The sequence below is a fragment of the Schistocerca cancellata genome, chromosome 4 (genome assembly GCF_023864275.1).
Source record: "Schistocerca cancellata isolate TAMUIC-IGC-003103 chromosome 4, iqSchCanc2.1, whole genome shotgun sequence".
In the NCBI taxonomy this organism is placed as follows: Eukaryota; Metazoa; Arthropoda; class Insecta; order Orthoptera; family Acrididae; genus Schistocerca; species Schistocerca cancellata.
This window is the reverse complement of record NC_064629.1, coordinates 472,413,098-472,426,421: the sequence shown is the minus strand read 5'-3', so window position 1 is coordinate 472,426,421 and position 13,324 is coordinate 472,413,098.

Below are 13,324 nucleotides of genomic sequence, written 5' to 3'. Positions count from 1 at the left end.
CCACACTGTTGGGTCCCTGTCGTAGCAAGTATCAGCACTAGTCTTGCACGTTCTTTCCCTATATACTTACAATGAAAACATCGTGTTGCAGCTTGCCATTACTATTAACCTGAATGGTGTGGACTGTTATTTCACGGTCTTCTAAATGTGACAAATGTGGGTAAGAGAAATGAAAATATGTGCGATGGACAAGTGACATTAGTGTATGTAAGCTGGTTCCAAAAAAGTTTTTGATTTATCTGCGTAAGTGTCGCGTAGGTTTGAAGGTAACTTCATCTCCCGCTCAAGGACACCCCTCGAGGGCACCCATCCAGGTCACCAACGTAACGTCAACTGGTCACCATCAATGTCAAGCACCGAAGCAGGCATCATGTGCTGCCACTGCCCAGAACACGCTGGGCCTGAGTCTCTGATCGACTGAGGGCACACGCCTAATCACTTCTGCTAGCAGCCTCGGATAAAGTCCAGTTCTTCCTGTCTACCGCTGTGCGCTCCCCACTACTGCAATTATCACCTATGTCTATATAGTAGTAGACAAGTAAGCACATTCATTTCATTTAGACCGTGGATATTCAAGATGCAAGACGTATTGCTGTTTACCACATTATACCAGCTGATATGAAATGTGCTCATTGGCATGTATTCAGAGTGTCAGTATGAGCATCTCGTAAAAATTGAGAATCCTTGATATATTAATGAAAGTGGCCTTACCATTTCGTATGTGGCATCAACTGTGCACCTCATTACATACTGCATCAATATTACAATGGGGAAGAGAATCTCCACACATGATACCGAACAATCATATAATATGCAGTGTTAAATTACCACAGAGTGAACTACCAACAGTACAAATATCTATCAATCGGAATCGAATCAGTGATGAACATCAGAATCTTAAACGTCTCATCCTGTATATTTGTGTACTGCTTACTATCCAACGCGCACTACGTGAACAAACCGAGTAGAAACTGTAATTAAACAGATATTATGAAGTTCTTGTTCGTAAATCTGTTGAGAAAGTCCGCCACACAGGTAATTCACTTCGTGGAGGCTACTGTGGTGAATAATGTCGACAATTGCTGTATGCCTGGGAAAGACACTCATGTTGCACACAATGTGCCAGACATCCTCTTACAACTGTAGTCATACAGGTGTGGCCATATACAAGTTTACTTGTATGTCTTACAGTAAAGTCTGAACTTTAACCGATATGTATTCTTTTCCTTCAAAATAAAAATGTTTTAGAGAGCTGCTAATGTTTTATTATTAAGTAACTTATAAAAATAAAGGATTTTTATGCTTACATTTAGTTGTATCGGTATGAAATAGATTAAAGATAACGAATGGTTATGTTCTATAGAAATTGTCGGTAATAGTCGTAACATAGAATTATTCTTTGTGTAGCGACCTGGCCTATTTAGGACTGCCTCATTCAGGAGAAACGGTATGGGAGTGGGCTGATTTAAGCCAGGACACACAGTAAAATAGTCGTAGCACTAACAAGAGTTTGATTTCTAGCAAAAATGTACAGCGAGGCGGCCGTCCTCTAGGCCTCCCATCGAGAGTGCCAGCAGAGCCAGTTGCAGAATGCACTGGTGTCCCGAAGGAGGCCGTGACATCCGTTGCCCTGGGTCATGGGCGTCTGTGACCCTGAAGAAACTGAAAAAACGATCGAAGAAACGAGCGTGGCCCACTCAGGACATCCGGAGTTTGGCTGACTATTCACCCATGCACTTACTCGTGTTCCCCATGTCGCGCGCTTGGGTGCGATAGCCGACGCTAGATGTTTGAAGCCGAGCGACAGTGGCTCCCCTCACCCACTAAGGGTCTACCAGGATTGTAGCCAATGTCGTGTAGGTGACTAGGAGGCACAAGAACGTCTACCAGCACAAGTAAATGTCGTAAATGTTAGAGCATAATTGTCTCAGGTTTAATTTTCACAACAACATCTAGTATAGAGCTCTGTACTAAGTACTCCAAGCTTAAGCTCGTGAGGTCTGAGACCCATGCATTAATTGTCATACTTCCTTAGCCAAGATGATTTCACAACAACAACGCATAGCATCACTGCTGGAACAAACCATGTTGTACTATTTGTAATACGTCTTTCTCGAAGCTCTGAAATTATTGAAATGATATTGTCTGTATTTCCAACACTTATTGAAGCCACCAATAGTCGTAAACGACTGCAGTATCATTTGGATCGCTGTAATATTTATATTGCGTAAACAGATAGTTTATTTTCATATGGTGAATGTTGATGCTGGTATACCTATCATGTCCAGCATGGATCAGGGTTATCAAAAGTTTTCATTTTTCGGCAGAATCGTTGTAGTGTCAGGAAATTTATTCCATATTTATTAGCGAACTTCCTCAGTGAAGAACCGTCTAATACTTCTTTTGATACTTCAGTATATGTTTCTTTCGATGTTACGCATTTGTCTTCTTTTTATAATTTCTCATATTACCTTCACAATGAAGAGTAACCTTCATGTGATACTGGCTAACTGTAACAAACCATGCCATACATCAACATTTTATACCCTTCAAAACAGTAACAACCTACCCCAAACTTTGACAAAACTGTAACGAGATATCTATCCTCAAACTGTAACAAAACTCTAACAGCTTACCCTAAACTGTAACAAAGCATGCAAGGTAGAAATGCCTCCAGACTCAGACCAAAATTCGTGTACATAAAGGTAAGCTTCTGGATAAGCAGATGTGCTCTGCAGACACTTTGCAGGTAAGTGGAAATATTGAGGTTTCACTGCGTAGTCAATGGCATTAGAAATATTCATGGACATATTTTCTTTTAAGAATGAAGACAACATTCACAGACCTGCAAGGATTTAAACATGTTGTACATAGTTTTGTGTTAAAACAAGCAGCTGCTATCGTCGTAGATCGCAAGCAAGTTATCAGTGAGGTTTCACTCACAATAGCTCAAAATACAGCATTTAACAGTCTGCTAGAGAAAACGCAGGAGATGAACTCTTGGTTGTCACATTATTACCATTATCATAAGTAGGAGATGGACGGAGTGTAGTTAGTTACTGCGAGAAGCACGCTGTAACAGTTGTGCAAATTTCTAAATTACATTATGGTAATGGATAATGAAAAAGCAAAATAGTTATATTCTCTGTTAGATGTACACTGAGGTGACAACAGTGTGATAGCGATACGCGCATGTACTTGCGGCGACGGTATCGCGTTCACCAGGTATAAGAGGCCACTGGATTGGTGGAGCTGTCATTTGTACTCTGGTGATTCATGTGAAACCATTTCCGACGTGATTATGACCGCACGACGGGAATTAACAGACTTTGAACGCGGAACAGTAGTTGTAGCTAGACGCATGGGACATTTCATGTCGGAAATCGTTAGGGAATACAATATTCCGAGATCCACGCTGCCAAGAGTGAGCCAAGAATACGAATTTTCAGGTATTACCTCTCACCACGGACAATGTAGTGGCTGGCGGCCTTCACTAAACAACCGAGAGCAGCTGTCTTTGCGTATAGTTGTCAGTACTAACAGACAAGCAACACTGCGCGAAATGACCGAAGAAAACAGTGTGGGACGGATGACCAATGTGGCCGTTAGCTCAATGCCGCGAAATTTGGCGTTGACAGCAGACGACCAATGCGAGTGCTTTCTCTACCAGCACGAAATCTTCCGCAGCGCCTCTCCTGGGCTCGTGACCATATCAGTTGAGCTCTAGACGACTGGTAAAACGTGGCCTGGTCAGACGAGCCCCGATTGCAGTAGTTAAGAGCAGACGGTAGCGTTCGAGTGTGTCGTAGACCAGAAGAAGCCATGGACCCACGTTGTCAACAAGACACTGTGCAAGCTGGTGGTGTTTCCATAATAGTATTGGCTGTCCTCTGGTCCAAGTGAACCCATCAGTGACTGAAAATGGTTATGTTCGGCTACTTGTAGGCCATTTTGCGCCATTCATGGTCTTCACATTCCAAAACAAGGATGGAATCTTTATGGATGACAATGCGCCATGTCATCGGGCCACAATCGTTTGCCATTGGATTGAAGTACATTCTGGGCAGTTCGAGCTAATGATTTAGCCACCCAGATCGCCCGAAGTGAATCCCATACAACTTTTATTGGACATAAATTGGGGTCAGTTGGTGCACAAAATTCTATACCGGCAACACCTTTACAATTATGAATGACTATAGAAGCAGTATGACTCATTATTTCTGCAGGGGACTTCTAACAACTTACTGAGTTCATACGGGGCAAAAGGAGGTCCTACACGATATTAGGACGTATTTCATGACTTTTGTCAACTCTGTGTAATTCCTATGAAAATAGGTAACATGCAGTGTCACGATTGCCCATCACTCAAGAAACTGAAGGAATCTTTTGATACTACTGAAGATCGATTTTTGGGAATGATCAATGTAAGAGTAATAATGAAATGGTATTTGGAGAATAAATCTATCTCATGAAGTGTCTGTTATTTTTTCCTTCAACTCATTTAATCTATGATTCCGGAACTGATCTGCTATTATAGTTTGCAGTCATTGTTTGTGGTGAGTTATCATCTTTGTGAAATGTTATAATTTAGCTACTTTTAACTCCTGCCATCTGCGTAGTAGCTGTAATTACGTCATCTCGTGTACACCTTCCTAATAAAATTTAGGGCCCCTGCGAGCACGCAGAAGTGCCCCAACACGTCGTGATGTGGACTCGGTTAATGCCTGAAGCCTGAAGCAGTGCTGGCTGGACCTGATACCATGAATCCTGCAGGGCTGTCCATCAGTCCGTAAGAGTACGAGGGGGTGGAGATCTCTTCTGAACAGTACGTTGCAAGGCATCCCAGATATGCTTAATAATGTTCATGTCTGGGGAGTTTGGTGGCTAGCGGAAGTGTTTAAACCCAGGAGAATGTTCCTGGAGCCACTCTGTAGTGCTTCTGGACGTGTGAGGTGTCGGATTGACCCGCTGGAATTGTCCATGTCCGCCGGAATGCATAATGGACGTATATGGATGCAGGTGATCGGACAGGATGCTTACGTACGTGTCACCTGTCAGAATCGTATCTAGACGTATCAGGGGTCCCATATCACTCCAACAGCACACACCCCACACAATTACAGAGCCTCCGTCAGCTTGAACAGTCCCCTCCTGACATGCAGGGTCCGTGGATTCATGAGGTTGTCTCCATACCCGTACACGTCCAATTGCTCGATACAATTTGAAATGAGACTCGTCCGACCAGTCAGCATGTTCCCAGTCATCAACAGTTCAATGTAGGAACTGACGGGTCCAAATGAGGCTTAAAGCTTTATGTCGTGCAGTCATCAAGGGTACACGAGTGTGCCATCGGCTCCTAAAGCCCGTGTAGATGATGTTTCTTTGAATGGTTCGCACGCTGACACTTGTTGATGGCTCAGCAATGAAATCTGTAGCAATTTGCGGAAGGGTTGCATTCCTGTCAATTTGAACGATTCCCATCAATCGTCGTTGGTGCCGTTCTTGCAGGATCTTTTTCCGGCCGCAGCGACGTCAAGATTTCGTTTTACCTGATTCCTGATATTCACGGTACACTCGTGAAATGGTCATACGGGAACATCTCCACTTCATCGCTACCTCGCAGATGCTGTGTCCCATCGCTCATGCACCGACTATAGCACTATTTTCACATCTTGATAACCTGCCACTGTAGCAGCAGTAACCGATCTAACAACTGCGGCAGACAATTGTTGTCTTATATAGGCGTTGCCTACCGCAGCGCCGTATTCAGCCTGTTAAGCTATCTCTGTATTTGAAAACGCATGCCTATACCAGTATCTTTGGCGCTTCAGTGAATATGAGAGAAATGTTCAGTTCTTTGCTCGATATGACATCAATAAACACTTCGTACATTATAAAGAATATTTATGTTATATTTTGAACAATAAAGAACTACACAGTATGAAATCGTAGCTAGATGATAAATATGAACACCTTTGGATACTAGCAGTGCTTTATTATTAGATGAAAATGCTTATTATGTGATTAAAGGTTTGAACGATGTAGCGTCTGGAGAGCTGAAATGCGAATATAGCCGATCCTGCAACATAAGATATCAAGGCTAAGAAAACGGTAGAATTAACAGTGTATGTACAGATACTTCAGATTCCCTAATGAAAAACGAGTCACACATGCTACCAAGGTTCAGTAACATAAGATTGTTATTAAATATAGCTAGGGAAGAGTACACTCAAACATTGGTGTAACGAAACACATTGCACGGTAACGCTTAGGTGCAAACACCCCGTACTTCCTTTATAGGTACTTCTGTTTCACAGCGAGGTACCAGCTTCCCAGATTGAGTTACGTTGTCACTATAACAAACGAAAGCAAAACCGTATACATAAGTATTATATTTATAGCTGTTCCACATATAACACGTAAAGTGGTATTTACACTCCTGGAAATTGAAATAAGAACACCGTGAATTCATTGTCCCAGGAAGGGGAAACTTTATTGACACATTCCTGGGGTCAGATACATCACATGATCACACTGGCAGAACCACAGGCACATAGACACAGGCAACAGAGCATGCACAATGTCGGCACTAGTACAGTGTATATCCACCTTTCGCAGCAATGCAGGCTGCTATTCTCCCATGGAAACGATCGTAGAGATGCTGGATGTAGTCCTGTGGAACGGCTTGCCATGCCATTTCCACCTGGCGCCTCAGTTGGACCAGCGTTCGTGCTGGACGTGCAGACCGCGTGAGACGACGCTTCATCCAGTCCCAAACATGCTCAATGGGGGACAGATCCGGAGATCTTGCTGGCCAGGGTAGTTGACTTACACCTTCTAGAGCACGCTGCGTGGCACGGGATACATGTGGACGTGCATTGTCCTGTTGGAACAGCAAGTTCCCTTGCCGGTCTAGGAATGGTAGAACGATGGGTTCGATGACGGTTTGGATGTACCGTGCACTATTCAGTGTCCCCTCGACGATCACCAGTGGTGTACGGCCAGTGTAGGAGATCGCTCCCCACACCATGATGCCGGGTGTTGGCCCTGTGTGCCTCGGTCGTATGCAGACCTGATTGTGGCGCTCACCTGCACGGCGCCAAACACGCATACGACCATCATTGGCACCAAGGCAGAAGCGACTCTCATCGCTGAAGACGACACGTCTCCATTCGTCCCTCCATTCACGCCTGTCGCGACACCACTGGAGGCGGGCTGCACGATGTTGGGGCGTGAGCGGAAGACGGCCTAACGGTGTGCGGGACCGTAGCCCAGCTTCATGGAGACGGTTGCGAATGGTCCTCGCCGATACCCCAGGAGCAACAGTGTCCCTAATTTGCTGGGAAGTGGCGGTGCGGTCCCCTACGGCACTGCGTAGGATCCTACGCTCTTAGCGTGCATCCGTGCGTCGCTGCGGTCCGGTCCCAGGTCGACGGGCACGTGCACCTTCCGCTGACCACTGGCGACAACATCGATGTACTGTGGAGACCTCACGCCCCACGTGTTGAGCAATTCGGCGGTACGTCCACCCGGCCTCCCGCGTGCCCACTATACGCCCTCGCTCAAAGTCCGTCAACTGCACATACGGTTCACGTCCACGCTGTCGCGGCATGCTACCAGTGTTAAAGACTGCGATGGAGCTCCGTATGCCACGGCAAACTGGCTGACACTGACGGCGGCGGTGCACAAATGCTGCGCAGCTAGCGCCATTCGACGGCCAACACCGCGGTTCCTGGTGTGTCCGCTGTGCCGTGCGTGTGATCATTGCTTGTACAGCCCTCTCGCAGTGTCCGGAGCAAGTATGGTGGGTCTGACACACCGGTGTCAATGTGTTCTTTTTTCCATTTCCAGGAGTGTATTTTGAAACTATGACTGCAGTAGAATAGGCAAGCATTGGGGTACCATTGCTCTCGTCTGTAATGGCGTTAACAGGCTCGAACAACCAGGCTGGGGAAGATGTTGACTTGTCAGTCCATCACGAACATCTTGGCTGCGGCCACGCTGAGAACAAACACATTTACGTAAGTTATATTACATTTACATAAGTTATATTATAAAGTTGCAAGGAGTATTATCTTGCGTTCATGGCTCTATTAAGGTGTTTGTACAGTCCCTGTACTCCACTTAAATACGCATGAAAATTTTTTCCCTGTGAATCATCTACAGTGAACAATGAATACATAGCCTCTTCAGCTTTACTCTGCTGTTGCTGTTCTAAAGCAGTATCAGCTTCCTTCTTGGGCAATTGCATATATTTTCCCAGTTCAATTGATAAACTGAATCTATAACAAAGCAACAAAAGACAACGAAGGTTCTACCACACTCCCACAGGTCAGTGACAAAGTCGCACAAATGAGTTAAAAAGGTTTACTGATCTCTCTGACTGGTTGAATAAGGAAGTTTGCAACACTGCTTGTAATCTTACACAAGAAAGGCCCTCAATGGCTAAGTGCAAATAATCGAAGGTAAACTAAACAGAACATAGCGAATGCAATTTACAACAACTGTCTGTTCAGTTCTAAGATTTCAATAAACGATGTTCCCTGTCTAACTCAGCCCTGGACGATGATCCATAATCAAGTGGCCCAGAGCTGCTCTTCCATCTTCAAAGCAGGCTTTTGTCCTTGTTGCCTCAGCGCCGCCCGTGGCACTGGTGGAACTCGCGCAAGTGGCGAGTCTCAATGGCACTGACACCAGCTCTCATCTTGGAGCCTGTGGTGCTTTTGCCCTGGCTGTGTCTTGTTCGGACGACACAGCAGTAATACAGATCACGATTCTTATCTGAATATCTCTGTGAAGCGAGAGTGAGAATAATTAAATAGTACACACCAATACGATGACAATGAGAGTCGTTAGAGTTCTGCACTGTGACGCTCCATGGCAGGGAAACATCGTTACATTGCCCCTCTTTTCTTCGGTTTATATATAATTAATACTTGTGAAAAACAACTTCAGCTCAGCACAAAGCCCTGAGCAAGGCGATTTGCAATAGTGTGCAAAAAACAGACGATTTTACATATTGGCAATGCGGTCAGCAGCCCAGAAGAATTTTATTGACAGTGACAATGGCGGCGAAATCCTATGCTTACATTTAACTTCAAACATGCTGGAGCGAGGTAAGTTGCGCTGTGAAGAGAAACGAAAAACATTGTTACTAACTAAATACAGTATACAGATTTTTGTCTACATATACATATAGTTCTGAAAAATAGTCTAATACGAAACATATCTGATAAAAGTCATTATTATTCGTCATCGTCCTCCTCCACATCCTGGCTTTCCGCCGATCTACGTGTGGAACCGAACACTGGTATATTGGCACACAACGCACACCAATGTTTAGGTTCCTGCACAAGATTGGATGCAGAACACCCTGCATGCCGGTAATTTCCTTTGTACTTATGATTTGTAGCAAGGTGTCTGCTTCCTACCAAGAACTTTTCCATTTTATACTTCTTCACAACTTCCGTTACGCCCATTTGGTAACAAGTGTATCTCCTACAACAGATGGTACTTTATTTACCTCTTTCTCCACATAAAACGCATTGTCCTCTAATCTGTCGTGAACTGTTAATTAAATACATATTATTTACATCACATCATTCTCAAAGTTTCAACTCACCACCGTCTTGTTGCGATCGTTTGATAATAGAATCAACGTTCGACAAGTGTTGATTATAGCTGAAAAAATTTCCCTAGCTAGTTGAACAGTATCCCATGCGTGACATTAGTTGGGCGGGGAGACCTTAAACGAATTCATGATGTTCTATTGCTACTACTACTGACAAGGGAATGGTCAGACTTGTCATGCCGAAACATGTATTGATTTTTTTAGCACAGTTATTTAATTGTGCAAAAGGTCCGTCTGCAAAATTGTAGCTGCTGACATGAACTGGAAGTCCCTAAAAAAAAGTCACGAACATGGCTGTGTTTTCTGCTTGGCGCTTGCAGTGACGGCTGGCCACCCCTGGAAATGGCGAGTCGCGAGCGTTGTGCGCATGGTCGGGAAGAGCGGCCGTCTTACCGCGGCGTTCACTAAAGAGGAATATCGCTGCAAGGTTTTGGTGGAAAGGGGGAACGAATATTCGTTTCTGTGGCATGCACGTCCTTTTAATTTCTGGTACGTATTTCGAAACATACCGTCGTGAAACTGGTTAGAGATATGAAAGATGTTCTGTACATGTTCATCTATACTCCGCAAGCCACTTTACGGTGAACATTCAATCTCCCCTCACAGGTGATGGCGAACCCTGTAAATGTTTTGCTGCTTGCCATAGAGATATACCACAGACGCCAAATGACGCAATCAACAGAAAACAAGCGTGAAGACTATGTGTTGTGCGACATGGTTGTTAAACTTCTAGACGAGCATGTAAATGGCGCAGACATGTGGCTAGAAACAACTGGAACACTCGATATTGCAGACTGTGACTCTACAGACGACGAAGACACCGAGGAAAGTTGCACTCGTGAAGACTCTTCGAGTGATAGTGCCGCGTACCATCATCAATTATCTCCGAAAGTAACACCAGCAACTACAATTACCTTATCAGACAAAGAAAAAGCGGTGACGTATTGGTTGAACGAAAGTGGTAAGAAACGCCTAAGTGTCAGTACTGTTCAAAATAAGTATCGCTTTGTCCGTTCTGAACGTGAATTGTATAGATGGAAAAAGCAAGTCGCTCGACGACGTAATAGTCGACTGGAAATTGTGACGGAGATAAATGCGCGACTTTTTGAGTTATTTACCGATGCCATACAACAGTCATTTGGTGTGAGCAATACAACTTTGAGTGATTGGGCGTTAGAGATTGCCAACGCGATAGGCGCTAAAGAATTTACAGCTTCTCAAAGTTGGATTAGTCGCTTCAAAAGATCACATAAAATTGTGGCAAGAAAAATAACAAAATTTGTATCGAGAAAAAGGTCGGAAAATGAAGTGACACAAATCGAAATGATAGAAGCTTTTCTTACGAATGCAAAAAATAAGATCGCTAGTTTTAGTGAATCATACGTGTACAATGCAGATCAGTCAGGTTTTCAAAAAGAAATGCGTGCGAAAAGAACACTGTCATTCAAACGGGAAAAACATATTGAAGCGATTGCACAGTCCACGACTGCACTCACCCATTCATACACTATAATGCCCATAATTAGTCTGGATGGTTCATTGCTGCCTAAAATATATGTGTGTCTTCAAGAACCAACTGGACGTTTTGGACCAAGTGTCAAAAGAACAATGTTCTACGCAAACAATCTTGTAGTAGACGCATCGAAGTCTGGAAAAATGGCAAACGAAAACGTTACACTTTTCATGCGTAATGCTTTTCTTCCGTTCTGCGGGAACAAATCTCTTCTCCTTCTAGATTCGTGGTCAGGTCATGAAAGGTCTGATTCATTAAAAGCTGTATTTCGAGCCCACCCTGACAAAGAAGTAGAGATGTTTCAGATTCCACCAGGCACGACCAACGTAATTCAACCTTTAGACAGAGAATTTTTCCACCAGTGGAAGGCATTTTGCAGAAAACTGACAGAGAAAATTATTGTGTGCTGATCACTGCAATTTCCTGTCTATCACCGTGACAATATTCTCAAGCTGCAATCAGTAGTACATTATCAATTTTCCTCCCCACGATTTCAGAATTTGATTAAATATGCGTGGCACTCCTCGAAATATGCTGATATTAGGCCTGATTCATTGCTAACACCAGCCCAGTTTTGTCTACGGACATCTAACAACGTCTGTCATTCGCAGGGCTGTCATATGTCGTCTTTGCTTGTATGTTCTTGGTGCACAAAAAACCTATGTTTTGAACATTGTATCAATGTTTCGCATTTTTGCGGTAATTACAAGAAATAAAATTTGGACGTGTTCTAAACCGTATATTTATTTGTGCCTATTTCATAGCTATTTGGAAAGAATGTCGTAGATAACATATCAGCCATATTTGTCAACGAATGTTTAATTATCATACGATCGCTTTCACTGGAGGAATCAGCTCTCTCACCGCTGTGGCAAGAGAGCGGCGCGTAGCTAACGCCTCCTTGTCCCTAGATGGCGTTGGTATAACGTAGCGAGAGAGGTCAGGGTTGTACAAGAGGCAGTTATAAGCGTGGAAACCATGCGACAATAATGTCTTACTTCATAAAATTGTTTACAGACTTCCAGGTCATGTCAGCAGCTAAAATTCTGCATACAGACGTCTTGCAATGTTAACTCACAGTGGTAAAAAAAGCAACACAGGTTTCGACATGACAAGTCTGACCATTCCCTTGTGAGATATGCATTTCATATGGCAAAGGGAATTGACAGTTAGTGTCCGCAGGTAATAGAAAGTACCGCTGTAATATTTCCACAGTGTAATGCTTACACAAAGATAGGGGACGGAAAGAAACGAATCCGATGTAATTAAGAGTGTTGTAGATAGGATACGTTATTAACCTGATTAAAATGTGCTGAACTGGCTACAGAATTAGAACAGATACAGAAGAAAGCTGATTAAACGACCAGGTATTGTTGTGATTCCTTGCCACCCGTCGGCGAAACATCTAGAACGTAAGTAACCATCATTATACTTGTTCCTGACAGTCATCTTCGAAGGCCTACAAAAAGCGCTGTAATACACAGCTAGGTCATCTTCACCACTAACGCAATCTCTTGGTTGTAGCGTTTCGATCTATTACAAACGCCGTCAACTTTAGAAATAATCCCTGGCCTGTACCCCAACACTAGTACCATTACCACGCTTATATCTGAGTGCCAAGATGTCGTATGCTGAGTCTAGCCGTGATTTAATATTATAAAAACAGGCACCTGACAACGATTTTATGGTGCTTCACTGCAGCAACAATTCTTAGAAAATGTTGAAAGGAATGCACAGAGGGACTTTTTTTCCTATTACGTAGCAGGAAATCGCTTACCGGCACGAATCTGGGCAGGTGAGAGGACGGAGAACGAGTTATGAGTACCATATTTCAAGTATACCGAGGATAGAAGATGAGAGAGAGAAATAAGAGTTAAGAATCACCTTTTTAAACAAAAATGCAGTGTTATATTGCAATAAACGGTACACAGGGTGAGAGGGCGGAGAACGAGTGATGAGTACCATATTTCAAGTACGCTGAGGACAGAGGATGAGAGGGAGAAATAAGAGCTAAGAATCACCTTTTTAAACAAAAATGCAGTGTTATATTGCAATAAACGGTGTACTGGAGTGAATCAACTAAAACTTGTACCGCAAATGTTGCGGAAATGGAAAGTTCTGTTAAGGTGCAGTTCTCACAGAATTGATTAGTAGTCAGGGACTCGTATTTTTAGCCAATC